At 40.7% G+C, this 27,948-nt stretch overlaps 5 non-coding genes across 5 annotated transcripts; 3 read left to right on the top strand and 2 right to left on the bottom strand.

Moving 5' to 3' along the window:
- Positions 1–7,855: 7,855 nt before the first annotated feature.
- On the bottom strand, positions 7,856–7,971 carry LOC116676434 (U5 spliceosomal RNA). The gene has a single exon (XR_004328699.1). It is a non-coding gene; the product is annotated as a U5 spliceosomal RNA (small nuclear RNA).
- A 2,118-nt stretch (positions 7,972–10,089) lies between these two features.
- On the bottom strand, positions 10,090–10,162 carry trnak-uuu (transfer RNA lysine (anticodon UUU)). Its single transcript has one exon. It is a non-coding gene; the product is annotated as a tRNA-Lys (tRNA).
- Positions 10,163–11,101: 939 nt separating this feature from the next.
- trnaq-uug (transfer RNA glutamine (anticodon UUG)) lies at positions 11,102–11,174 on the top strand. The gene has a single exon. It is a non-coding gene; the product is annotated as a tRNA-Gln (tRNA).
- A 3,766-nt stretch (positions 11,175–14,940) lies between these two features.
- trnal-cag (transfer RNA leucine (anticodon CAG)) lies at positions 14,941–15,023 on the top strand. The gene has a single exon. It is a non-coding gene; the product is annotated as a tRNA-Leu (tRNA).
- A 384-nt stretch (positions 15,024–15,407) lies between these two features.
- On the top strand, positions 15,408–15,479 carry trnaq-cug (transfer RNA glutamine (anticodon CUG)). The gene has a single exon. It is a non-coding gene; the product is annotated as a tRNA-Gln (tRNA).
- The last annotated feature ends 12,469 nt before the right edge of the window (positions 15,480–27,948 follow it).

Raw genomic sequence — 27,948 nt, 5'->3', positions numbered from 1 at the left:
AGAGATGACGCAGCGTTTTAGCGCTCCACAGTGGGAGCGCTTGCTGGATGTCGGGGGCTGTCCCGGGGTGGAAACTAAACCGGAAAAGGCGGGGATAGTTTGATTGTGTAGGCAGCAACATGAGGAATACAAACACACCCAGCAACACGGTGCAGGGCGAGGAGACGGAACGAGGTCGGCACGTGAAGTTAGCAGCTAGTTAGCACGGACTCTACAGGACAATACTCCTAACCTGGATGAATTCTTTACACCTGGGGACATTTCCGGACTACAGGAATATTAACAAGCCAGGAAAGGACGGGGGTGAAGGTTTAGGAGCGCCTACAGGTAGGGAAGGAGCATCATTTTCTCCTTTTCTTCTTCTTTTCTTCAGTATTATGAGCACTAAGATGATGAATAATGTTCCTGTAAAAAGAATAGTTGAACTGCAGAGAATGGACCAATCAGACTGAAGAGGCTGTTCCGTTTCATAATGATAGCCACTGGCCCAGCAGCACGAGGCTTTGAGGTTGATCCGGTGTTATGTGCCTTCTGGTTTTTCCCCCTCCAGGGGCCTGTTGCACAAAACCACGATAAGTAAATAAGCCGGGATATTCAAGTTATCCTGGATGAATTGAGATTTGACTCGGTTGCACGAAACCAGGTTAAATTAAACCCAGCCAGGTAACCATGGAGATTTATTCTTTGCAGCTAGCCTGGTCCAGAGCAGGCTAGAGGCTAGCTTCACCTCCTCGTTACTTTCCGTATTATATGTAGGGCTGCACGATTATGGCCAAAATGATTATCATGATTATTTTGATCAATATTGTGATCACAATTATTTGTTGATTTTAACTAAAACACATTTTATTGTCACATAGGCTATTTATAACTGCTTTCATATCCATATTATGCTACATTCTTCTTATGTTGAAGTTCTGTGTTGTACATATAAAATGTATCTCTGATAAAGCTCCTTTCAACAATAACTGATAAAAAAGCTAGGGGGGGATGCAATGGACGCTACTCACAGAGAGACGGCTGACTCATTAGGAATGGATGGGGGGGGGGGCGATGGACGTACTCACAGAGAGACGGCTGACTCATTAGGAATGGATGGGGGGGGGCAATGGACATACTCACAGAGAGACGGCTGACTCATTAGGAATGGATGGGGGGGGGGCGATGGACGTACTCAGAGAGACGGTTGACTCAATAGGATTGGATGGGGGGGCGATGGACTTACTCACTTAGAGACGGCTGACTCATTAGGAATGGATGGGGGGGCGATGGACTTACTCAGAGAGACGGTTGACTCAATAGGATTGGATGGGGGGGCGATGGACTTACTCACTTAGAGACGGCTGACTCATTAGGAATGAATGGGGGGGGTGATGGACGTACTCAGAGAGTGACGACTGACTCATTAGGAATGGGTCCAGCAGGTTTCGTCCGTCTCACACGCTGTCCCTCTACGAAGACAGGTTTGCCCCTCATGCTTAACAACATACAGCTGTGTTAATAATAATTAAAACTGTGGACAAATGTCAGAAGCTCGACACCGGTGCAGTCGCCGCTCTGTCTCTGTTGCTGGGGAGCCTGTGTTAGTGAATGGGGGGGGGGGGCTGCGCGGAGACTAAGAGGGAGAGACAAACAAGGGCACGGCTTTACAGAAGAAATGGGTCATGTAACGCTAAATTAAACCATATTGATATAAACAACGTTGCTTTGTTTATGGAGAGGCAGCGGATGCGACCTAGAGCCCTGTAAGCTAACAGACACTAACTAGCACCCTAGAGCCCTGTAAGCTAACAGACACTAACTAGCACCCTAGAGCCCTGTGAGCTAACAGACACTAACTAGCACCCTAGAGTAGGGTGACCAGACGTCCCCCGAAATCACTCACACCTCCAAGTTCTTCTAACCCTTGTATCATTATCTCTGCATGCCCCCCCCCCCCCGCCTCCTTGGGTCTACTAAAGGCACCTTCAGCAGACGGCAAGCTGGCGACCAGAGCAGAAAAGAAGCGCAAGAAGAAGGAGGAGGAGGAAGAAGAGGAGTATGCGGTGGAGAAGGTTTTGGACCGCAGAGTGGTGAAGGGAAGAGTAGAGTTTCTGCTGAAATGGAAGGGGTTCTCAGAGTAAGTATGAGTCTAGAATATTAATGCTTGGTGTTCTTGATCCTGAGATATATAATATATTTACATATTGCAAATAAGTGTCAGCATGGTATCATGCCCTCAAAGTTGAAGGTTTGGTATTTTGACACTACGTTGCAGACCCACAAATAACCTTACAAGATGGCAATAGAAAAAGGAATAATAGGAATGCTAATTAGCGTGAGAATGGATTGTCTAAAAACAAAGTGTGAGGAGATGTTCTTCTGTCTGCACTCACCTTTCCAGTGAGGAGAACACATGGGAGCCACAAGACAACCTGGACCTGGACCTTATCACCGAGTACATGCAGAAACACGAGGAGACGGAGGAGAAGAAGAAGGAGGGCAAGAGGAAAGATGTCAGGGAGGAGGAGGTGAGTGAAGGAAAGAGGGTACTCCAGACTGAAGAGTCCCAGAAATCTAATCTCAATATTAATGAATGCACACAGAGGGCTTCTCTTTTAGGATTTATATATTATACCGTAATTCCTCAAAGAAAAACCGGTAGTCAATTAAACTGCATCCCTCTGATAGTGGTCGGGGGGGCAACACGGATAAATAAAGGCCGGGAAAATCAGAGTGGATAATCTCCTCGGTGCCTTTCATATAATGAGCAGTCAAGTTTATCGTAATGTACATTTCGACCAGTTTAATTTAACAGATTCAATATATTATCTTCTCATTGTGTTTTTCTGGATTATGGTCCTCATGTAAAGTATTATTTTTTGTGATCACATTTTTTTTTTTTATATATATATATAATTAAGAAACAGAGTGAGAACCAATCCCTTAAGATGGAGAGGCTGAGAACCCTTCAGATACTAGATCCAGTAAAAATGTGTGAAACACTCAAAGAAAATGTTCGGTTTCCAGCACTACCAATCCCAGAAGCCCCCCCGCTTGTTACAATACAAACGCCCCACAGAGATATCAATCCCAACTTTATTAACACACAAAGAGCGTAGTCATGGTAATGCAAGGCAGCTTTATCTGTAGAGCACATTTCAGCAACAAGGCAATTCAAAGTGCTTTACACAAAAACAGTTAAAAAATAAAAACAGATAAAACACAAGAATAAAAGTTACAGTGCAGTATAAGAAATTACACATTAAAGAAATGAACAACCGTTTAAAGAAAGGCAACATCAAAAAGAAAGGTCTTCTGCCTTGATTTAAAAGAACTGAGAGATGTATGTGATCCAGTCTCTTGGTCTTAGTGAGGACTGGAGGGATGTGAACCACTCCACTCCATTTTTTAGAGAGACCTGTAAAGACCACGTTACAGTAGTCAAGTCTACTGAAGATACGGAGATCAATGGACACATACAGTATGTATTTTTCAGATCACATGAGCCATTCATTAATTAAATCTGTAGCGTCCCCTAATGGCCGATATTCAACAGATTTGTTTGACATCTTAAGATGCTATATGGCAAGTTTCAAGCAGATTGGTCACAAAACCCCGGACAAAAAAGTATGTTTTGCACATTTCACGATTTTTGTAAAAGAAATCCCAACCCCAAGTAGATGTGACTTTTGTAAATAGAGATCCAGACAAACCTTTTGCGTATCTCGTCAATATTAAATCCTATCAACAGAAACCAGTGACGCTACTGAGAAGTAGTTAAACTAGTATCGTTACTGCCCAATAATCTTCAGCATAAGGCAACGTGACCTCTTCCAGCATTCTGATGTATTGAAACTGATTTACGATCCCTGGTATGTGATAAACAGGCCCAACACCACAGTATGAGAAACATCCCATAACCACCATGCTTTACTGTCTTGACTGGGGCTTAATTTAAGTGCAGCTTATAATCTTCTGCACTTCTTTATATGTTTTCCCCTCTCGTATCAACTTTTTAATCAAAGTCCTCTGTTCCTCAGAGCAATGGCTGGAACGAGCCATTTTGCTGGGTATTTCAGTGTGAAATGCACTATAACCAGCATGCGCAACATGTGCTTCCTTCCTTCCTTAAATATGTATATATACAGTATATAGATTAAATATGGGCCATAACTGACACCTGTTTCTTCACAGAATAATTAGCTTACTAATTGAACACAACACTGCTATTATTATGATAGCTCCTTTCAATTACATATTAAATTCCACAGAATGAGCAGCATGCATGTCATGACTGTTGGTTTGGCCTGTGTTTGTCAGAGGCGTCAGTGATGCTCAGCAGTTTTATTCCAGAGCACAGCAGAAAGCTCTGCTGTGCTTCAGAAATGCTTGAGGAAATGTAGCTTGTGTGGAAAATACCACATTACACTACCATATTACTTACTTACACAGTACTGCTGGCTATACATGTTTGATTTAGCAAAAACAACAACCTAAAACAAAAGTTCAAAGGTAAACTGGTGCCCCTCATTGCTAATGCCTATCAGGGACAATGGTTCCAATTTACTTTACTGGAGGTATAGCTGTTCCAGCAACATGAAGACAACACAGTAACCCCTACAGATACCAGTGAAATCTAAAAATCTTTGGGAAAATGTTACATTTACAACTTCCCCGGCACAAAAAAATCCCGGATGATATGCCATTTGTTACTAAACAGCTGGCTAAAAGGCTGGCAACAAAATGGAGGCCACACATAAATTGTTAAAAAGTAATTTATTCATCACAAACTAACCAACACTGGATGTTACATTTCCCCTAATGCAACTCCATAATAGTGATGTTGGAAGATAATTAAGAAAGGTAATGCGTCAGTCAAACAATGTTCCATTGACGTGCTCTAAATGTTTTTTTCTAGTTAAAAGATAGAGCTCTACAGCATGGCACCTCACTACCTCACTCTCTTGGTTTTTCTCTGTTGATAGAAACGGAGAGGAAGAGGAGTCAAACGTCACCGCTGTCAGCAGTGTGACAAATCCTTCACAACAGCAGTATATTTAAAGATTCATCAGAGAGTTCACACTGGAGAGAAGCCTTACAGCTGTGATCAATGTGGGGCAGCTTTCACACAACAGAGTAACCTAAAAACACATCAACGCATTCACACTGGAGAAAAACCGTACAGCTGTGATCAATGTGGAGCAGCTTTCACAGTACAGAGTTCCCTAAAAAGCCATCAACGCATTCACACTGGAGAGAAGCCGTACTGGTGTGAACAATGTGAGGAAACATTTTCTCAGAGTGGTCACCTTAAAGCTCACCAGCGCATTCACACTGGAGAGAAGCCGTACAGCTGTGAACAATGTGGGGAAACCTTTTCTCGTAGTAGTTACCTTAAAAAACACCAGCGCATTCACACTGGAGAGAAGCCCTACAGCTGTGAACAATGTGGGAAAACGTTTTCTGATTGTGGTAACTTTAAAACTCACCTGCGCATTCACACCGGAGAGAAGCCGTACAGCTGTGAACAATGTGGGGAAACCTTTTCTCATAGTGATAGCCTTAAAACTCACCAGCGCATTCACACCGGAGAGAAGCCGTACAGCTGTGGACAATGTGGGAAAACGTTTTCTCAGAGTAGTCACCTTAAAACTCACCAGCGCATTCACACTGGAGAGAAGCCGTACTGGTGTGAACAATGTGGGAAAACGTTTTCTCGGAGTGGTCACCTTAAAACTCACCAGCGCATTCACACTGGAGAGAAGCCGTACTGGTGTGAACAATGTGGGAAAACTTTTTCTCATAGTGATAGCCTTAAAAAACATCAGCGCATTCACACTGGAGAGAAGCCGTACAACTGTGAACAATGTGGGGAAACCTTTTCTCAGAGTAGTAGCCTTAAAAGACACCAGTGCATTCACTCTGCCTCGTTGTGAACAAGTTTCAGAGCCAAGCTGTTTCCTCCTCCTCATGCCCTGATAGCTGTGTTGTTATATTCTGATCTTCTCTCCACATTGAAGGCTGACCAGCAGTAACTTTATCTTCTGAGCAACATGTATGTTATTGTGGATCAGCTGGACTGTTTTCTCTCTTTTCTCAGAACCCTTTACCATTTAGGCACCAGAATCGGCGCCTGAACCCATCCTTTTAAAAATAAATTTTTAAAATGTATATATTTAAAAAAATAAAAAAGAGCCCAGAAAGACAGCAACATTTAAGAATGGCTTGTTTATTGTTATATGGTCCAAATTAAATGTAAAAAAAATAGTAATATTTCTCCAGTAAATTGCTGCTTAATAACAAAAACAACCACTAGATGGAAAAAGGCAGCGCTGGTGTTTCAGTAGCACCGAAATCCCCGTTACTATTCGGTCCGATAGATACCGGGTGTTAAGGCTCCGGTGCCGTACTAGCACCGGGTTTTTATACCCAACCCTAACCACAATGTTTAAAGATGTTTTGGTTGGAAAATGTAGACATGTTTGAAAAAAAGTTTATATCGTTTTTTATATAGTAAAAACTTTCTTCTCATCTCTAGAAAAACACAACTTTTTTTTGCTGAAAGGAAGTCAGTATAATTTTCATTTTAGGAATACATTTTTGTCACCCTTATATATTTCTAAAGTCCCAAAAGTTGGCAAAAACTCTAACCTTTGATCATTGTGAGTTTAATAAGCACAAATTCAATGTTTGTGTAAATTGGTCCAAACAGTCCTCACCATTACAACATACTAGAAGTTGGCCATTTTTAATTGTATGCTCTGACGTTATTGTTGTTTTGTAGTTTAACATCATGTTTTCCTACTTTGTGGAATTTCATTTGATAATCTTTGTCTGACATTTCATATTTTCTGTGACTGAATGGGGTTTTAAATCTGTTGAGGTCTGTTCAGACTGAAAGTAAAGACACTGATGATGTCGTACAAAATCAGAAAATAGAAAGCAAACAGCTGATTTATTTATCTGACTTGTAGAATAACAACAATGATTGAATTGGTTTAAATGTTTTGCAATGTGGAACAATTAAATACAAAAAAGAAATAAAATGCGGCATCGTGCTGATTATTTGTGACTTGATTTGGTGGATTTATCCTTCCTGCCGTTTCTGTGGTTAAACTCCTTGATAAGAGAGTGTTTCCTTACACTAAAAATGCTGAAAGACTCAGATTATTATTCTAAGTGTGTAACATTATGGGATGGATCCCTACAGAGATAGACCTTTTAGTTAGAGAGTAAGATCCTTTTAGTTTAACATGAAACAGCCCCGACATCACCATCACCAAACCCACCAGACTCTATGTAATCACTACTTCTAGTGTGTACAGAACAGCATATCTCCACTAGACTCCATGTAAATAATCACTGTATCTAAAACTAAATAAATTTTAGTAACTATTTGACATTGATATCTTTGGTCAATATTTAATGCAACCCCCCCTTTGATTGTTTCCTATTGACGAGTGACAGGTCATATCCCTCAATCAATGTTGTTCTACCGTAAGGAAAGTCTGTTATTGCAATTGCTGTGAACTTTGATACGGCTCCTGCTGTTAACTGTAATATTCACACTGGCAGTAAGAACCAATGTAGAAATTATTAGCTGGGTCAATGTTGTTTTCAATGTCTTGTGGTTTATGTTCTGTGTATTTGAAATAATTAATCAAATCGTGATCACGATTTTGACTTCCCATGATCAAATTTGTGTGATCGAGCGATTATTTTTTTGAGTTTTTTGAGAATTGAAGCAGTGGGTGTAGAGCAGGAACATGGAGGCAGCAGGTGACTCTAACCACAGATCCAGACTCCACAGCTCCAGAGCCAGAAACACCTGCAGGAAGCGATAGGAGCTGCTTATTGTTCACAAGTACAAAAGGCTCGGCCAAACAGCAAAGCCCACCAAAAATGGTTTCAACTCATCAGCATTCCCCTCCAAGGAAGTCTTTAGTAAAAGGCAAAAGACTTGTGTGTTATGAAGAGAAACCAGAGTGAGTACAGCCGTCTGCTCGAGATCAGCAGAAAACCCTAGTGGACCCAGTCCAAACCATCGTGGTAAGCCTCACTGGGTGTCCAAACTAAAATGATAAGAGGCAACTTGGTAGACTCCTTACTGATGTTTATATCTGTACTCACAATGCCCTTTTTGTTTTAAAACACAAGCCAATCACAAGTGTTAAATGTTAATAATCAATGTGTGAGTAATCAGGGAGCTCACATAAAAGATAGTGGCAAGGTCTACCAAATGTTTAACTTCACTACCCGTAAGATGTTGGAACCTTGGTTGCCGCAGGTTCCTAAACCTTCCGTCAAAATGTGAATCACAGATTTTTCCAGCCCCTGAGGCAGAACAGCAGAGCAGAGTGGCGCCACCCGGAACGTATTTGTCCACTTTCTCATCTCCTTTTCTTACCAATCAAACCCAAAGCTCCCTTCCATTTTCTGCCAATCATGAGAGACTTCATATCCATTTCTTGCCAATCAAAAAAGCGCCTCCTCTTGGCAACGCCCATCTCCATTTCCTACCAATCAAAACGCATTTTGTGCTCAATGGAAGCTTTGCCGCAATGGCAAGAGAAGATGACTCATCGCGGTAGAAAATATTAATAGTTAGATTTTACTATGCATACAATACTATGATGTATTGTGATTTATATGTTATGTGTGTTTTACTCTTTGTACAGAATTAGTTTGTTGATTCTCTTATTTTCCTCCCTGGCGTAAAAACCTTTGTATAGTCAGTCATTTCTTGTGCTAAACAATATTATTCGTTACCTAAAGACATATTGTTTTGTTGAGATCAATAATGTAATAAAGTTGGCATGTTTATATTAATTGGCTTCATTTCAATATTATTCCAAATTATAGTGTACACACTGATGAGCATATGACTTGCCTTTATACACCCTACTTCCCTGCAAATGACTTTGATCTACTTGCTTTTAGAGAAAAGAGAAGTAAAAATGCTTGGTTTTACCTGTCATACATTGTTTAAAGAAAAAGAAAATTATTTATTCTAAACAATACTTGTTATAAAGACTAACTTTTAATATTGACCAAATATAGCACGATTACTAAATGTATGCAGTACTAACAACAGATATATTGTTCAAAAGTCAATCTAAACGTTATAAATTATTTGTTTCAATTGTTTCCCAACCTTACTAGTATCTTATTCCTCCAAAACTTTGTTTAGTAGAACAATAAAGTTGTGGACAGTGTAGTCAGTGTAGTGTATCTTCTGGCACTAGGTGGGGATCAAACCTAAGAGCTGGTGCTAGGTGGGGCTTGAACCTGTGACCTTTGAATCTACATTAAACTTCCCTTATTTCCCAGAAACATTCCAATTTCAGCAATTAAATTAAAATCTGACTTAATAGAAACTATAAAACTCTTACACTATGTGTGTAATTTAGCATCTTTCTCATCTTTTCTCTCATTTCTTCTTTTTTCCTCCTTTTTCCTCTCCCCCCCCCCTTACAGACTATTGTTACCCAGCTTCTTCTCTTGCAATTGCGGCAAAGCTTCCATTGAGCACAAAATGCGTTTTGATTGGTAGGAAATGGAGATGGGCGTTGCCAAGAGGAGGCGCTTTTTTGATTGGCAAGAAATGGATATGAAGTCTCTCATGATTGGCAGAAAATGGAAGGGAGCTTTGGGTTTGATTGGTAAGAAAAGGAGATGAGAAAGTGGACAAATACGTTCCGGGTGGAGGAAACTACTAGAACTGTTGGGTCCTTGTAAATTCTGGAGTGTGGTCTAATGTCAATGTCAATGTCAATTTTATTTCTATAGCACATTTAAAAACAACAGCAGTTGACCAAAGTGCTGAACAGTGTTGGTATCAATTACATACAAATACATAGACCTGCTCTATCTGTAAAGTGTCTCGAGATAAATCTTGTTATGAATTGATACTATAAAATTGAATTGAATGTAGGTTGCCCATTGTTCATTTAGACTTGCCAGCAACATTGTTATAATGCAAACCTGCTTGAACAACAGCCACAATTCTTTTTAAAGACTTGTGCATGGAACACATATGATATGACAGTGTCTGAAGTGTCCAGGCAAGTCAAATGGACAACTCATTTAGCAGACCATGCAACTCCACGCCTGAACAGGGACTTGAACCCTGGACCCTCAGATTAAAAGTCTGATGCTCTACCGACTGAGCTACCCAGGCTTCTAAAACAAAGGGCTGTGGAAAAAACAACCTCCGGAACTACACTAGCACTTCCTACATATCCCAGAATCAAGCTGTTGCCTTACCCGGGACTTGAGCTGTGGTATTATTTTTCGCTGAAAACGTTGATAACCTAATGCAATTTAACGGCTCTAGACAAATAAACTTTATTGCTAGTGGGTACAATAAAACAACTCTCCCTCTTGATCAGCTTCCTCTTGATGGGAAAAATCCACCAGATGACTTGCCATCCAAGCAGGGAGATGAGTATAGAGATTTGGGTGCTATCAAGATGGATGTAGGTTGGCCATTGTTCATTTAGAGATAGCACCTGCATTGTTATGATGCAAACCTGCATGAAAAACAGCCACATTTCTTTTTAAAGACTTGTGCATGTTACTTACATGATACAACAGTGTCTGAAAGTGTTCAGAATTGCCAAAGTGTACAACTCATCTAGCTCATCCAGAACTCGCCCAATTTTGCTCGATTTGGCCTTAATTTTTTCTGGACATCTGTTCTTTTTAAACAGTTAAAAAGCAGGCCGGTTAGCTCAGATTGTTTGAATGTGGTGCTAAAAACGCTAATCACCGGCAAACACTTTAGGGGTACTAAAATCACCAAACCCTACGCTCAAGATCATCTATATCCACCTTTTGTATGCACAAATTGGCCAATAACGCAAAACAAGTCTCAATCTCTATAGCTCTGCTTTTCATGTCTTTTGTAGCAAGGCCAAAAACATACAGTTGTAAGGTTGTCTGCTCAGCAAGTGCAAATATGAGTCACAGGTAACTGATGTGCCTAGCATTCAATCTATTTCCTTCAACAAAAGCTAACTGGTCACCTAATTAGTCTGCCTTTCTTACAAATGTTACCTCGCTCCTAATTTTCAGATAAACCGTGGCAATTCAGATTTGGAAATATTTATCTTTTGCCAACCATGTGGCCTAATGGACAAGGCGTCTGACTTTGGATCAGAAGATTGAGGGTTCAAGTCCCTTCATGGTTAGAAACTCCTGTCTACATCCAAAAACAGAATGGGAGCATGTAGCATCTTGGTTTGGACTCTATAGCTATGCTTTCCATGTCTTTTTTTGCAAGGCCAAAAACATATGCAGTCCCTACAAACCATACACAACCAGGTAGCCCATCCAGAACTGGCCCAATTTTGCTTGATTTCGCCTGGTTTGTTTCTGGAAATTTTTCTTTTTCAAACAGTTAAAAAGCAGGCCGGTTAGCTCAGATGGTTTGAGTGTGGTGCTAATAATGCTAGGCACCGGCAGACACTTTAGGGGTAATAAAATCACCAAACCCTACGCTCAAGATCATCTGTTTCCACCTTTTGTTTGCACAAACAGACCATTTACGCAAGTGAAGAAGATCTTGTATCTCAAAGGCATATGAGGTTGCATACAGATGGAGAGAAGGAGGAGGAGAGAGGTACCTAGTGCATCATGGGAAGTCCCCCGGCAGTCTAGGCCTACAGTAGCACAACTAAGCGATGGTTCAGGACTCACCCAAGCCAGCCCTACCTATAGGATTTATCAAAGAGGAAAGTCTTAAGCCTACTCTTACATGTGGAGACGGTGTCTGCCTCCTGAACCCAAACTGGAACCTGGTTCCACAGGAGAGGAGCTTGATAGGCTCCCATTCTACTTTTGGAAAACCTGTTCTTGACCTCTGAATGTTTAGCTAACTAAATGACTTAAGTTGGCCAATAATTGTTGCTTTTTCATCTGCGTTGTGATTGTTGTGCGCCTTCAATATTATATCATATCAATATTATGTGGATATTATGAAAGAAACTGTCAGGCAACACTTTTAAAGGTTCCTTGGTGTAATGGTTAGCACTCTGGACTCTGAATTCAGTGATCTGAGTGCAAATCTCGGTGCAATGTGGTTTTAAGCCACAGTATAGGTGAAAAAAATCAACCTTTCAACTTTCCACATCTAGTTTAAAGTAAGCTTACAGGCTTAATGTCCTTGGTCGTTTAGACTGTAAAAAATATGTTGGTGGGGGCATGTTGAGGAGTCACCTGGTTGTTAATGTAATCGAAAGGAGCTCCAAATTTGACAGTACTGACTGGAAGTGATAGGCTTGAGTTACATGAGGGATACACACTTTGCATTCAGTCTCGTAATCACCATAAAAATTAAGTTTTGTGCAGCAACACAAGATTTGAACTTGTGTTGCTGCAGTCAGAGTATACAGTGCTCATCCTGAATGGGCCAGTATAGTAAATCAGAACTGCTTGTTGAATGGTCTATTAGCTTTGGAACCCCCCTTTCCCCACAGCTTTCAACTGTCAGATATGGGTGGGGGAGTGGGCACTGTGTCCAACACTTTCTGTGTAAAAAAAAAACTAAAGAAGTCTCTTGGATGAGAGACAAAACTTCTGCGGTGGACCTTTTACCAAGTCCTGTTACCCTTCAAGGTTCAAGGAGTCTTTATTATCCCCGGGGGGCAATTTGTTGTGCAGCAGCATGTAACATAAATAACACACAGATTATACAAGACAACAGTAATACATCTAGAAACAAAATAAATACGTACTACACGGAAGTCCACACCTCACATTGACTTATTAAAAAAGCCTGTAGCAGCAGGGACAAAAGAGTTTTTGTGTCTGTTTGTCCTGCTTAGGCTTCAGACTGAATCTGCGGCCAGACGGCAACAAGATGAAGCAGATGTTCGGGGGGGGACTAGGGTCGGCTAGGACTTATCGGGCCTTCTTGAGGGACCTTGTCTCATATACAGAATTTAAGTCAGTCAGAGGGTTGTGAGAAATCTTGCCAAATACCTTAACTATATACTGCAGCCTGTTCTTGTTTTTAAGCTTTGGGGCAACGTTATTAAAAACTGACAGCTCCTTACTAAAATCATAAATATTAAAACTATTATAAAAATCTTTTGAGAGGGCAAGGTGTGACATGCCATTGAGGGAGATCATACACTTCTTAGGTTATCCCCATCATTGCTTTCACACCCTCCCATGCAGGACGTGAGTTGCCTGTGCTCCAGAGATGGGAAGTAACGAAGTACAAATACTTCGTTACTGTACTCAAGTAGATTTTTCAGATATTTTTACTTTACTTCACTATTTAATTTTGTGGCGACTTTTTACTTCTACTCCTTACATTTTAACACGAATATCGGTACTTTCTACTCCTTACATTTTACAAAATTGGCTCGTTACTTTCGTTTTGTACAAGACGTTGTTATGTCGGAAAATAGCGCGGACACGCGCCTCACACCGCGAGCGGGTGCGCGCGTCACACGGAGATAAAAGTGAGAGAAAAGAAAAAGCGCTGTCCGGAGGATAATCAGCTGAGATTGTGTGTGTGTGCGTCTATGAGAACTGTAAGTCGTATAATTTGTGTTGTCAGTTCACTTAAGCCTGTTGTATTCGTCTACAGTTCTTCACATTTAAAGTAAGTTAGCTAGTGGTTTTGGTGTGATCTTCACCTGTTCACCAACTTCAGATACTGTAGTTCAGTTGACAAGTGGATGGGAACTTAGCTAGAGAGATGTTGTCACCGTCTGTTTTAACAGACACACCTGGGGGGACGTTGGAAACCAGAATCAGCTTTAATCCAGTCCTAATCTAGTCCTCAACTCTCACGTCATTTCACTGGAGTTATCATTATTATTGTTTATGTCATCAATACCATATTCAATCTAAATAGATGGGAATATATCTACTGTACGTTGCATTTGACACAACTCAACAGATTCAGCAATCTGCATTTACAGCAAATCATTGCAGTTTCTGTAATAATAATCATATATGTTATGTTTTGGGCCTATTGGCAGACATCCATTTAAAATGTAGCCGTTGCCATATAAAGACGTGTCCTCCATGTCCACTGAAGTTCCTCAACGTGCTCTAGTAACATGTGCGTGGTCCAGGTAGCTTTGCATAAAAAATGGTTGTCATTCGCAAGGCTACTTTTACTTTTATACTTTAAGTAAATTTTCAAGCCTGTACTTTGTTACTTTTACTTGAGTAAGGAAGTTTAATCAGTACTTCCACTTTTACCAGAGTAGTTTTTAACACAAGTATCTGTACTTCTACTTAAGTACGGAAAGTGAGTACTTTTGCCATCTCTGCTGTGCTCAGCATGTTCTCAACTTTGTCCTTATTATTACGTTTTGCAAGCTTAAGTTCCTTTTTAGCTTGTTTTTGAAGTACTCTGTATTGAGTCATGTTACCTTGGATGAAGCTAATAGTTTTTGTTGATTAATCATGCTTTTGACAGATTTGGAGACCCATGGTTTATTATTTGGATATATGGAGATGGATTTACGAGGGATGACTAAGTCCTCACAGAAGGGGATGTATGCAGAAACAGTCTCTTTGAGCTCATCAATGTCCTTATATTTGTTTTTGAATAGATCCCAGTCAGTGCAGCAGTAGCATTCCTGGAGACACTGGATTGATTCCTCTGACCATACCGCAACTAACTTTCATTTTGGCTTGTTTCTCTTCAGTGCCGGTTTGTAAGACGGAACCAAAATATCAACAAAACAGAGTTGTGGTCAGACATGTCGAGTGGAGCTCTGCTGTAGGATTTATTGACGGATCCATAACACATTGCCACCCTGGTGACTTTCTTCCATGTCTCCATGAACGCCCATATATTTGGGCTGACAGTTGAGAAACCTTCCCTTGTTAACTATGACATGAATGACTGAGAACCTCCTATATCATGACATGTTTAATTTACTATATTATAATTTTTGAGACAGGTCCTACTGCACATCTGTTGGATCAGTCAGGATGGCCGAGCGGTCCAAGGCGCTGCGTTCAGGTCGCAGTCTCCACTGGAGGCGTGGGTTCAAATCCCACTTCTGACAACTAGTGTTTACATCTGGAAGTAACGTCAGAGACAATATATTGGGAATAAAGAACATAGCAGCTCTTTGTATTTAAGAGGACATGAGTAAGCGCAAGAAACTTAATGACAAGTAGAGTTTTTTGAGCATGTTTTTTGTCAACTCATGTAAAGTTACCATGTGTTTGTACACAGTAGACATATCTACTGCTGTATTCACTGTCTCTGGCAAGTCCTTTAAAACCTGTTCTTGACTTGCTTTTCCCACATCCTCGGAACGCTTAGCTAACTTAACTTAAGTTGGCTAATAATTGTGGCTTTTTCATCTTTGTTGTTATTGTTATGTGCCTTTAATTTCTCACATGTGGATATTATGAAAGAAGCAAACCCTTGCCACTCTTTTAAAGGTTCCATGGTGTAATGGTTAGCACTCTGGACTCTGAATCCAGCGATCTGAGTTCAAATCTCGGTGGAACCTTTTTATGAGTTGTATGTATTCATTAGCTAAAGTTACGTGTAATGTCTTGTTTTTGTTGTAGTATCTATAGAGATTTGTGGTGTAGTATGGAACCATTGTCCTGTCTTTTATGTATTATAAAACTTTTTGCCGCCTGTCTTGGCAGGACTCCCTGGATGAAGAGTTACTGTAGCTCAATGGGATAGTTCCTGGTTATATAAAGGTTAAATCAAAATAAAATGGATTTGTAAAATGTCCAAACGTTCCTCTCTTCATTACCGACATACTGGAAGTTGGCCATGTTACGTACATTAGCACACTCCTTGCTGAGGATTGTCTAAATTTGACTTTCCAGCACCTCGGAGTAGAGTTTACCAAGGAGCCAGAGCAGTGTGATACTCCTGTAATGGGCAGACGCCATTCTTCTTGAAGAGGGGAACCACCACCCTGGTCTGCCACTCCTTAGGCACTGCCACAGACCTCCACGCAATGTTGAAGAGGTGTGTCAACCAAGACAGCCTCTCCTTACAATACTTCTCAACGGATTTAATCAATCCCTGGGGCTTTGCCACTGTGGAGTTCTTTAAACAGTCAAACTAAGGGTATTTTTACTACTGTAAAACTAAGTTACACTAAGGGTATTATACTGTAAAAAACATGTACAGTTATGATACTGTAATTAGGAAGTTACAGCATGTTGCCAGTAAGTTAACGCAAATTTACCAAAAAAATTCTAACAGTGTTCAGACAAACCTCATTGACTTTCTTTCTTGTAAAAAACACAACTTCCTGGACTTTCTTTACAACATAGTCTATAATTGTCCCTTGCTTCCAAATTCCTATTTTTCATGGGCTGAATCTCAACTAGCACTGACTCTACAGAGAGAGCCAATCAGAGCTGATCAGCAACAGCTGTGCTACCTGCATGATCAGTTTTTAACCCGGCATGTAGCACAGGAACCAGTTTCTCTTGGTGACTGGAGTGATGGGAGCTGTTTGGGTCTTTGTTGTTTGTGTGCTGACTGTTTGGATTAACAAAGGTTGTTACATTTCTTCTGTTTGAAACTTGTATTCAAATATGTAATGGAGTATAGCAAATGTAAAGAGTAGGGTTATTTACTCAATAAATGAAATTTAGCGGGAACAAGTTCATGATATGTGGTGTCAAACAGCAGAAACATTTGATTAACAGCTGTTGTATTGTCCTTAGGCTTGAGTTTGCCAGTTGGCGGCACAAATGAAAGACATGATGATGAGCTGCAGAGGAGAATGATTAGAGGTAAGAACGTTAGTGACAGAATCTTTCAAGAGCTACATACGGACACTAACTGAATTTCTTTTGTAGTACAGATGTGTCTCTCAATGATATCTCCATGAAGAGGGCCTTCGCACTTCTCCAGTCAATGGAGTCCAAGTTGATCCAAGCTGCTAAAGAAGGTGAGCAGGTTCTATTAAACCATGTTGGGGAAATGCTGCAAATGTGTTTACAGCTGAGGTTCTTTGTGGCACAATGTAGTAAATTAAGGTTAAGTTGTCTTGCTTTTGGAATGGCGATTCCAACCCATGTTTAATTTAAGCTATTTTGACCATACAATGTGGGTATACAGCTGGCTTCTCAAACTATTCAGACATTTATATATTTAAAGAGTGCAACAGTTGGTGCTTATGGATCTCTGCCTGTCACTCCCACTGTATTGTCTAATATTGCAAATGTCCAACAGTTACACCAAAAAAAAACCTAAAATTAAACTTTTTATATTGTGTGGCAATTTGCTCTCAAAAGCAACGGAACAGTTAAAGTAGCTCTGTAGAGATCGTGGAATTTCCCAAACCAAGTAAATGCAGCACATGAAAACAACTGCTGTGCTAGCTTAATCTCAATACAGATTCTGTAATGATGTAAACAAACTCCACTGGCCTAATTACCAATTAAACGTAATGGGGCTATCAAGTCTTAAAAGGAAGTATTAATACTTGCTTTACTTCATAATAAAAAACAAAGAAGCCTTAATGGTAAATTGTTTACAGTTTTAATGTCAAGGGTAGTTGGAATTTAACGATTTCTACATATTTTTCAGCACAACTGGAAACCAATGAAGTAGAAGCTGAGGCAGCTATTCAAAAACTTGCAGATGTTCAATTGCCCCTGAACGGACCCAATCAGCTCCAAACCTGCCTGACGCTGGGCGACCAGGCTGCCAACCAGACGCTGGGCGACCAGGCTGCCAACCAGACGCTGGGCGACCAGGCTGCCAACCAGACGCTGGGCGACCAGGCTGCCAACCAGACGCTGGGCGACCAGGCTGCCAACCAGACGCTGGGCGACCAGGCTGCCAACCAGACGCTGGGCGACCAGGCTGCCAACCAGACGCTGGGCGACCAGGCTGCCAACCAGACGCTGGGCGACCAGGCTGCCAACCAGACGCTGGGCGACCAGGCTGCCAACCAGACGCTGGGCGACCAGGCAGCCAACCAGACGCTGGGCGACCAGGCTGCCAACCAGACGCTGGGCGACCAGGCTGCCAACCAGACGCTGGGCGACCAGGCTGCCAACCAGACGCTGGGCGACCAGGCTGCCAACCAGACGCTGGGCGACCAGGCTGCCAACCAGACGCTGGGCGACCAGGCTGCCAACCAGACGCTGGGCGACCAGGCTGCCAACCAGACGCTGGGCGACCAGGCTGCCAACCAGACGCTGGGCGACCAGGCTGCCAACCAGACGCTGGGCGACCAGGCTGCCAACCTGACGCTGGGCGACCAGGCTGCCAACCTGACGCTGGGCGACCAGGCTGCCAACCTGACGCTGGGCGACCAGGCTGCCAACCTGACACGCATTTGACATGTTTCTGCATGTATCTACTTATATCTGTGCTGATATTAAACTCAACTGATTTTACCATACTTCTGTGATAAATTCTATGCAATGAATGATTTCATCTGCTAGGAAGCACAATGGTTTACCTTTGCTATTACTTTAAGCATTCCTCCAAACTCAAACAATTGCATGAAAAGGATCACTTTGGGATCAACACTGTTGCTGTTGAGATTAACTAAAACAGTCAGCATGGCAAGTACCCACTAGCAGGCTTGAGTCTATTTTAGTTTAAAACTTGTTTTCACTTAGTGTTTGGGTCAAATTTGACTTGGGTTAAGTTTCTTTATCAGAAATGAGTTTCTATTAACCAAAAATAACATGGGTGGTTATCAATTATCTTTGCTTGTAAAATTACTGATTTCATTGAGTTTTAGGGTTTTAAATACATAGTGTTTGGTTTTCCTAGGTCAATTTTGACCTGGTGGTCCAATGGAGCACTACTGTGCTTTACAGCAGATGAGCACATGTTAAGACCCACTAAAACACCTTCACACATACACGGCCCCCCACAAACTCACAATAACCAGCAGCTGCAAACTACCTCATGTAATGGTAACATTGAACTTTCCAACACAGGGAAATTCACACAGTACCAGAGACCTGCAAAAGATCATTTTGCTCTCCTGCATAAACATGCGCACACATCTGGGTTAATGGGTCATATATTGTACTTTTCAGCAGACGGACACAACAGTTCCTCCAAAATTTTGTAGATTGTTTTGCAAGCATTGCAACCCAAAATTCCTTATTTTTGCAGTAGCTTTTGAAAAAAGCTTTTGTCCTGCGATGAAAGTTATGTCTTGAATTGCAATATCTTTATGATAAGGACACTTGAGGAAAAATAAATTTACTCTAGGCTAAGTTTTCCTAGTAACTTTACCAAAAAGGCTCGGGATGCTGTGCATGTTGGTACAATAAGAAAATGTCTGGAGAATTTAAGACTTTATTTAATCAAATTTTAATATTTGTCAGTGGCTTGTTGATCTTTACATTGTTAATTGCTCACCTGGCCTTGGACACATTACTATGGTTTGATAAAGTATTTGTTGGACTTAAACGTATCACTGCACTTACAATAATGATTGTAGCTGTTCTCAGTTTATGTCATCTTGTACGTTTTATCCCCAGTTCTTCCTGCATCCACCATGTGTGTCCCATACTGAGACAAAGTCTGGCCCGTGGGGCCGCTGGGATTAGATGAAGCTGTGGGAGACTCGGGTTATTGGTCAAATTTTCAGAAAAGTTGCAGTGATTGGTCAAAATTGGCAGTCACATCACAGTCACTGTGATTGCTCGAATTCATGTGAATTGTGCAATTCCAACATTGCAAAATGCTGGAGGGACTGACAGACGTACGGTTGTGTTCAGAATAATAGCAATGTTTAAAAAAGTAAATAATGCTCAAAATCATCCTTAGAATAGCTTTTAATTCCATAATATCAATGCATTGGGAACGCTGCACATTCAATTCCAAATCAATTATAAACACTTACTGTACTGTAAGTGTGAAAAAGGTCTCAAGGGTTTGCTTTATTTTGAATCGCTGCACTAATATTTAGCTGCATAACCATTATTTCTGAGAACAGTTTTTCATCTGTGTTGAATGGAGTCGACCAACGTCTGAACCAAGGTCTAGACTGCCACAGGATTTCCTTCCTTTGACACACTGAGCTGCTCTCTCCTCTTCCTTTCCATTTGTGTGCATTCCATCCCAGACATGCCTGTTACTAACCTAGTTATGGGGAGTTTACTTCTTGGAGTCCTTATATTTCCTTTTCGCCCAGCACGTTACCTTGGATTAGGATGGCGTTAAGATCTCGGCTGCAGCTATCGCTGTGGTCCTGCTATGCCAGACCTGGGCATCTTACGGCCCGCGGGCCACATCCGGCCCTTTGTGCGTACCTGTCCGGCCCGCGTGAGGCCAATAATAAATTACAAAATAAATTTAAAAAATATCTATGTCGAGTGTGCAATACAACGGTGCTGCTTTTGTTTTGAAAAGCGTTATTGTATTACTTCCGTGTGGACGTATGCGCGTTCTTGATTGTGTGTGAAGGTGAACGGCGGCAATCAAAAATTACAAAATAAATTTTAAAAAACATCTATGTCGTGAAACTATACAACTATACAACTATGCTGCTTTTATTTGAAAAGTGTTATTTATGGACGTATGTCCGTGCGTAACATGTGAGTGGTGCACAGCAACACGTGAGGCCCGGTTACCCGCGAGATGTCCGCTCACGCTAAAAAAGAAAAGTTGATGACAAACTGTTGTTTATAGCTGTACTAACAATAACCTGTTTTTTAAAACACCAGCCAATCACAAGTGTTACATGTGAATAATCAATGTGTGAGTAATCAGGAAGCTCACATAAAATCAATCAATCAATCAATCAACATTTATTTATATAGCACTTTACAGCACCAGCAGGTGTCCAAAGTGCTTTACATCAACAAGAAAACACAACATTTAAAAAAAAAACAGACAAAGCATAGAAGCATAGAAAACAGTAAGACAGATAAAGCTACCTATCATCATCATCATCATCAACCACTACTGTGTATTAAAAGCCATTCTAAATAAATAAGTTTTAAGTTTTGATTTAAAATGAACAACATCCGTTATAGTGTGAATGTCTGGTGGGAGCTTGTTCCAGAGTTTTGGGCCAGCAACAGCAAAAGCCGATCGCCCCACTGCTTGTACCTCGACCTAGGGACTTCTAAAGTCCGTAGATCGGAAGACCGCAACAGCCGATTTTGCCCACCCAAAGTTAAAAGCTCGGACAAATACTCTGGTAAAAGATAGTTGCGAGGTCTACCAAATGTTAAACTTTGCAACCTGTAAACTGTTCGAACCTTGGTTAACTCAGATTACCACAGCTGAGTAGTGCAGCGGAAGTGTGCTGGGCCCATAACCCAGAGGTCGATGGATCGAAACCATCCTCTGCTATTTCCTATTCTTTGTATCAGCATGAAGTCTATTTCCATATTTAACAAAGTGTCTGAAGTGAAATATCTCCACCTGCTGAAGAGTAAACTTAATTGCATGACAAGTTGATTTTCATCCATAAACATGGAAACTACAGTACTGATACCTGCTGTAACACCCATAAAAACTGGAGCATTACAAAATAAATATACTGCACTACAGTACAGGTACATAACAAACTGGAGTGTGATGCCATATACTACACTACAGTACAAGTACATAAATACTGTAAAACATGTACATTTAAAGTGCTTGTTGGGCTGTCTGATAGCCTGAGGTATAAAAGACCACTGAGCTACATCCCTGGAAGATGTTTTTTTGGATTGTTTTCTGAGATATACTTAGACTTATCTTTATTAATCCTTTTGGGATGACTCCCGCAAGGAAATTGAAATATCACTGAATAAAAGAAGAAACTGTGGTAAAACATGTAATGGGAATGTTGTATATGGCTTCAAAACCTATGGTATAAATTATAGTCAAAAAGTAACACACTACTGTTGCCTTTCTGCTGGACAATACAACGTTTCCTGCAAATCTTGTAACACAAACTGAAAATAAAGGCTGAGAGATGCATTGGTGGAGACTGGTGGTATCCAGTAACTATGAGACAACACAATATTGTTCATGAAAACAAATCCCCAGCTTGGTATTCTGTGATGTGTCTTTGGTTTGCTACCATTCAAGTTATCGGCAGGATTTCAACCTGCGCAGGGAGACCCCAATGGATTTCTAGTCCATCACCTTAACCACCCGGCCACGACAACCTGTACAGCAGTGCTATACCTGTTTGCATAAATGTTCATAAACTTTGGGAATCAAACCCAGGTAAACTGCTTGGAAGGCAGCAATGCTCACCGCTATACCACCATTGCTGGACAAACTTGGATTTTTCCTTTTTGTAAATTAAGGCATTAAGATCAATTTCCAAAAGATGATTGTTTTAATTCTTCTTTTTAGTCCACTTCAGCATGGGTTCCTAAACGCATGCATCCAACTGTACGCATGTACTGTATACCTGCACGCATTTAAAAATGTAGTCCAAGTATGTACTTAAAATGAAAAGAAACAGAGCCGTATCGACACAAAAAAAAGAATTTCACAGCAGACAGCACCATTTTAAGGACACACAGTAGACTTAAAATGAAATTGTAATTGCACTGCTTTGAAAATAGTAAGAACCTTCTTCATCACAAATCTTGGTGTAGTCTTGGACTCTGACAACAGCCACATTAAGACAATTACAAAGTCAGCCAATTATAACTAGGGTTATCGTTGGGCTGCTCTATGGTCTTCTGCAGAAGGATAAATCCCAGAGATTGCTCCATCCAGGTTACTTAAGCAACAAACGTTCCTGGGTGGACTTGAACCACTATCCTTTAGGTTAACAGCCGACTGCGCTGACCTATTGCGCAACAGAGACTGCCCCTGTCTGATGTTTTATGAGCGGGAGCTCGATCTTTAAGCCACAAGCATTTGCTTTATGACTTTTTGAGGTTGAGCTGCACATGTATGCTTATCAGGCTATTTTCCTGTTACTCAGAAATTTGGGAAGCTGACTCATGCGTAAATGTAGAAGCTGGACGTGCATTGTATTGTTCGTACATGTCAATTGGATTCTGACTTTTAATTCAAGTATTTGGCATCCAACAAAATTTCGGAACTGATGATGTATCAGTCATTTTGCTGGTGGTTTCTTGGTCACAGCAACAAGCTTGATCATTGACATACAGTTGCACGCCCCGTATCACAAAACTGTTGGGCCATATGTATTTGCTTGTATTACATCAAGTGACCGGCATATAAATGACCATCAGTGATGGCAAAATTACTCACTGCCGTACTCAAGTAGAAGTACAGATAATTGTGTTAACAAATACTCTGGTAAAAGCAGAAGTACTGATTAAACTTCTTTACTCAACTCAAAGTAACAAAGTACAGGCTTAGCATTTACTTAAAGAGAGTAAGAAGACTCGCCCCAATGGTGCTATTAAAAACCTCCTTCACCATTCTGGCAGGGACAATGTCTAAGGGACAGTTGGTAGGTTTCATGTGTTGTACAACCTCACTAAGTTACGTCAGAGAAGCGGGCTAAAAATTCCTCAAACACAGCTGAGTGTGTAGGAGAAGCAGATAAAAATACCTTAAAATTAGCACTGGTAATTTCCCTGATAGATGCTACTTTGTCAATAAAATAAGCGAGAAATTTCTCACATGGACTAATTGACACATCTGTCGGAGCAGAGGAGCATTGATTTATGACAGAGTTAATAGTATTAAATAACAATCTAGGTTTGTGGTGATTGCTAGCTATGACAGAAGAGAGATGCTGCATCTTCACCACCTTCACAGCATTCTGGTATGTGATAGACTGTCCCTTAATACACCCAGTGACACGTGTAGATTGTCTTTCCATCTTTGTTCAGCTTGTCTGCAGTGTTGCCTAAGGGCCCTCGTGGTGTCATTTAGCCAGGGGTCCTCCTTAGGTTTAACAGCTTTACTCTGGGCCCTGAGGCCATTTTTACAGTTTAATTTTCGTCTGGATTTATTTTATAAAAAAGCTTGTAAAACATCAACCCTGTTTTCTACAGTCAAGATATCAACATCATTTTTTTCAGGACAAACTGGGTTATTGGAATATTTGGGTTGCAGTGAGGTCACTTGCATGTTAAAAATGGTTGTAGGGCCTTAAAGATAAATAAATAAATAAATAAATAAATGAATCTTCCAGATATGTATTGATATCACAGACATATAAGTAAAACCTAAGCCATTTTCCATTCTAAAACACTTCTCATATGTCTTGGGAGTCACACTGTGAAGAAAAAATCATTATAACGTATACAGTTGACAAAATACATGCATTTTATCCAAAAAAGTCAAGACGTTTTGCTCTCATGACATTTACTTATGCCAATAATAACATAATAATGTCATATTTATTGATATTACACCCACAGCAATGTTATACAAGCAAATATGTGTCTAAATATAGCATTATTTTGCCTTCAATAGAGTATAAAGGCATTTTTGTCCCCTCTGGCCTTCCATACAAAAGAGGTGCCTTATCTCCCATATATGGGCATGTACTTCCTGAAACAATAGACGGGACAGACAGGGCAGACGCTGAGGAGCGATCTAGCGGCGGAAAATGAGCCAAAACGCGATGAATTATGGATAAAAAGTGGATCAATCTTTGATATAACAGTATTGATTTAAAGCCCAAAGAGGCTGAAGTTCCAGGCTGGATAGAAAACCCCCTGTAGAGGCTAGCGTCAGGATTCAAACAAAACCGAAAGTGAGTAAATCGCTTGTATGGTTCAAAAGTTATTAAACTATGAATCAGAGGTACTTTTTTACTCGTGGGCGAGTGTCTCGGGCTCAGAGGGTTAACGTATCATTGCACTTACAATAATGATCGTAGCTGTTCTCAGTTTAGGTCATCCTGTATGTCACATCTCAAGTTTTTCCTGCATCCACCATGTGTGTCACATACTGAGACAAAGTCTGGCACGTGGGACTACTGGGATTAGATAAAGTTGTGGGAGACTCCGGTTATTTTTCAAATTTACAGAAAAGTTCCAGTGATTGGTCAAAATTGGCAGTCATACCACAGTCATGGTGATTGGTTGAATTTGTGTGAATTGTATAATTGCAAAATGCTGAAGGGATTGACATACGTATAGTTATAATAGCAGTGTTTAATAAAAGCAAATAATGCTCAACATGATCCTCAGAATAGCTTTTATTTCGATAATATCAATGCACAGTAAATACATGTAGATATATTTAGGTTCACTACATATTCGCTGCACATTCAATTCCAGATCAATTCCAAATCACACTTACGGTATGAACTGAAAAATGTCACAAGGGTTTGCTTTACTTTCAATCTCTGCACCAATATTAAGCTGCATAACCATTATTTCTGAGAACAGTTTTTCATCTGTGTTGAATGGAGTCGACCACCGTCTGAACCAAGGTCTAGACTACCACGGGGATTTTCTTCCATTGATACACTAAGCTGCTCTCTCCTCTTCCTATCCATTTGTGTGCATTCCATCCCAGAAATGCCTGTTACTAACCTAGTTATGGGGAGTTTACTCCCCTGAGTCCTTATGTTTCCTTTTCGCCCAGCATATTACCTTGGATTAGGATTGCATCAAGATCTTGGTTGCAGCTGTCGCTGTGGTCCTGCTATGCCCTGCTGTTCCACGCTGCATATTGTAACAGCTTGCAGCATCCTGCTAAGACATGAACTACTACTACTACCATTTTATAGTCACTGTTGCATTTTCTTTGTCGTGATTATTTTTGCCACTGTGCATCACATCCCCAACCTGCACCGTCAGACACTGCCTACCAAGAGCCTGGGTCTGACCGAGGTTTCTTCCTAAAAGGGGAGTTTTTCCTCACCACTGTGCATGGTCGCACTGTCGCACCACGCTTGCTCTTGGGGGAATTGTTGGGACTTTATAATTATAGAGTGTGGTCTAGACCTACTCTATCTGTAAAGTGTCTCAAGATAACTGTTATGATTTGATACTATAAATAAAACTACTACAACTATAAATTAAATCGAATTGAATTAAGGGCTTGGCAGAGGGACTTTCAGACTTGTGACGTGAACTGGGTCAGTGGGATACCGTAGAGGCAGAAGACGTGGTGGACAGTTTCCATGGATGTAGGCAGCTTTGACAGTGCACAATGTTCATGTAAGCTTGCAAATTGAATAGTGGATTCTGGTCAGGAGTTCTCCTCCCATGCTGAACACAGCCTGAGCCAAGGCCCGCTTTCCCCTCATGAATAGTCCAACACATTTGCTGGGACTTCCTCGAGGCCTAAACTGGTAGAAAAAGCTCCCAAGCAGGGAATCGAACCCCAATCTTCCGCGTGAGAGACAGAGATACTGTCCATTATACTAACGAGGAACGCCGTAGCTTGATTTTTGGCACATCAATCGATAGGTGCCGCTATTCCAGCATTTATGCCACAGTAAATACATGTAGATATATTTAGGTTCACTACATATTTGCTGCCACTCAAATCCATGACAAAGCATCTGTGACTGAATCCAGTTTAAAATCTCTATGTGTCAAAAATTAACATGTCTAACAGCGTTTTAAACATTTACAGTAAAATATGAATGGTGCATTTCCCCACAAACATGCAAAAAATCTTTTTTCATCAGTTTTAGTAGTGTAGTGGTTATCACGTCCACCTCACACGCAAAAGGTCCCCTGTTTGCAACAGGGTGGAAACATATTTCTTTGTTCATGTTGACTTCGCACATTTAAACTCTGCTGAGTTGAACTCTGAATAACCTACACGGGAAAAATATTCCTGACGTGAAATCATGGCCAGGATTACTGAAATGTCCATAGTGCAGTAGTCATCACATTCAGGAAATCTAAATTGATGCAGAAAAACTAGTCCATGCATTTGTTACTTTAAGCTGGATTACTGCAATTCTAATTATCAGGCTGCTCGAAAGAGTCCATAAAGACTCTTCGCTGATCTGATCCAGAATGCTGGCAACACGGTGTTCTGACAGGAACCAGGAAAAGAGATCACATCTCTCCTGTTTTAGCTTCTCTGCATTGGCTTCCGTAAAATCTAGAATATAATTTAAAATCCTTTTTCTCACCTAACAGCTCTTTATGTTCCAGCACCATCTTATCTTAAAGAGTTATAGTACCTTATTACTTTCTAAAAAATGCATATATTTGCTATGGTTAGGCCTCATATCCAAACTACTTTGGCAGATGTAGTTAGTGTCGATGTAGCCTTGGTAAATAATTAGCAGCTGGTAGATAAATCTTACTTTTTGGAATTATTTCTTTTTGCTGAGACTTGTGAAAACATTATGTGGCCATGCTGACTAATCGTTTTCAGTGGTACAATTTAGACCCAATCAAGCATTGGTGATTCAGTGCTAAGATTCAGGAGACATTTCTCTGATTCTGACCAATACAGCTTTGCTCTATATACTATTCGGAATAGTCCTTGCACAAAAAGGGCATGTTTGTGTGAAGGCAAACAGCTAATTTCTGGTGACGTTAACTTCTAGATTTCAGTCATGCATGTTAGCTCCATTTTGGTTGTTGGTGCACTAGGCAGCCCAAGACACTGTGATCCCTGTTTGATGGAAAATGGATAAAATTACCTTTTTGCTGACACTTGTGAAAACATAATGTGGCCATGCAGAGGATTAGATAGAATTGGTATCATACAATGTTGCTGGTACGTCTAAATGAACAATGGGCAACCTACATCCATCTTGCTAGCACCCAAATCTCTGTACTCATCTCCCTGCTTGGATTAGTATGTCCAAGACATACACCATATGTTCTATAACCCTTTCATTGGTTAGCTACCACTCTTAAATATTCCTTCATTGTATCAATCTCAGAAATAACCAAAGAATAAAAATTCCATTCATGTGCTAGTGCCAGTGTCAACCACCTGAATGTCACTGTATTTCAGCATCAGTTGTGTTTTTCTTGTTTTAAAAAAAAAGCTGCCCCGTGTGAGGGTTGAACTCACGACCTTCAGATTATGAGACTGACACACGGCCCTACCTGCCAAAAGGGCTATGAAAAGGCATTGCATGGTTTGCAAAATTT

This window comes from Etheostoma spectabile, unplaced genomic scaffold (genome assembly GCF_008692095.1).
Source record: "Etheostoma spectabile isolate EspeVRDwgs_2016 unplaced genomic scaffold, UIUC_Espe_1.0 scaffold00003155, whole genome shotgun sequence".
Taxonomy (NCBI): domain Eukaryota; kingdom Metazoa; phylum Chordata; class Actinopteri; order Perciformes; family Percidae; genus Etheostoma; species Etheostoma spectabile.
The sequence above is the reverse complement of the archived record's forward strand: the minus strand, read 5'-3'. Positions and strand labels throughout refer to the sequence as shown.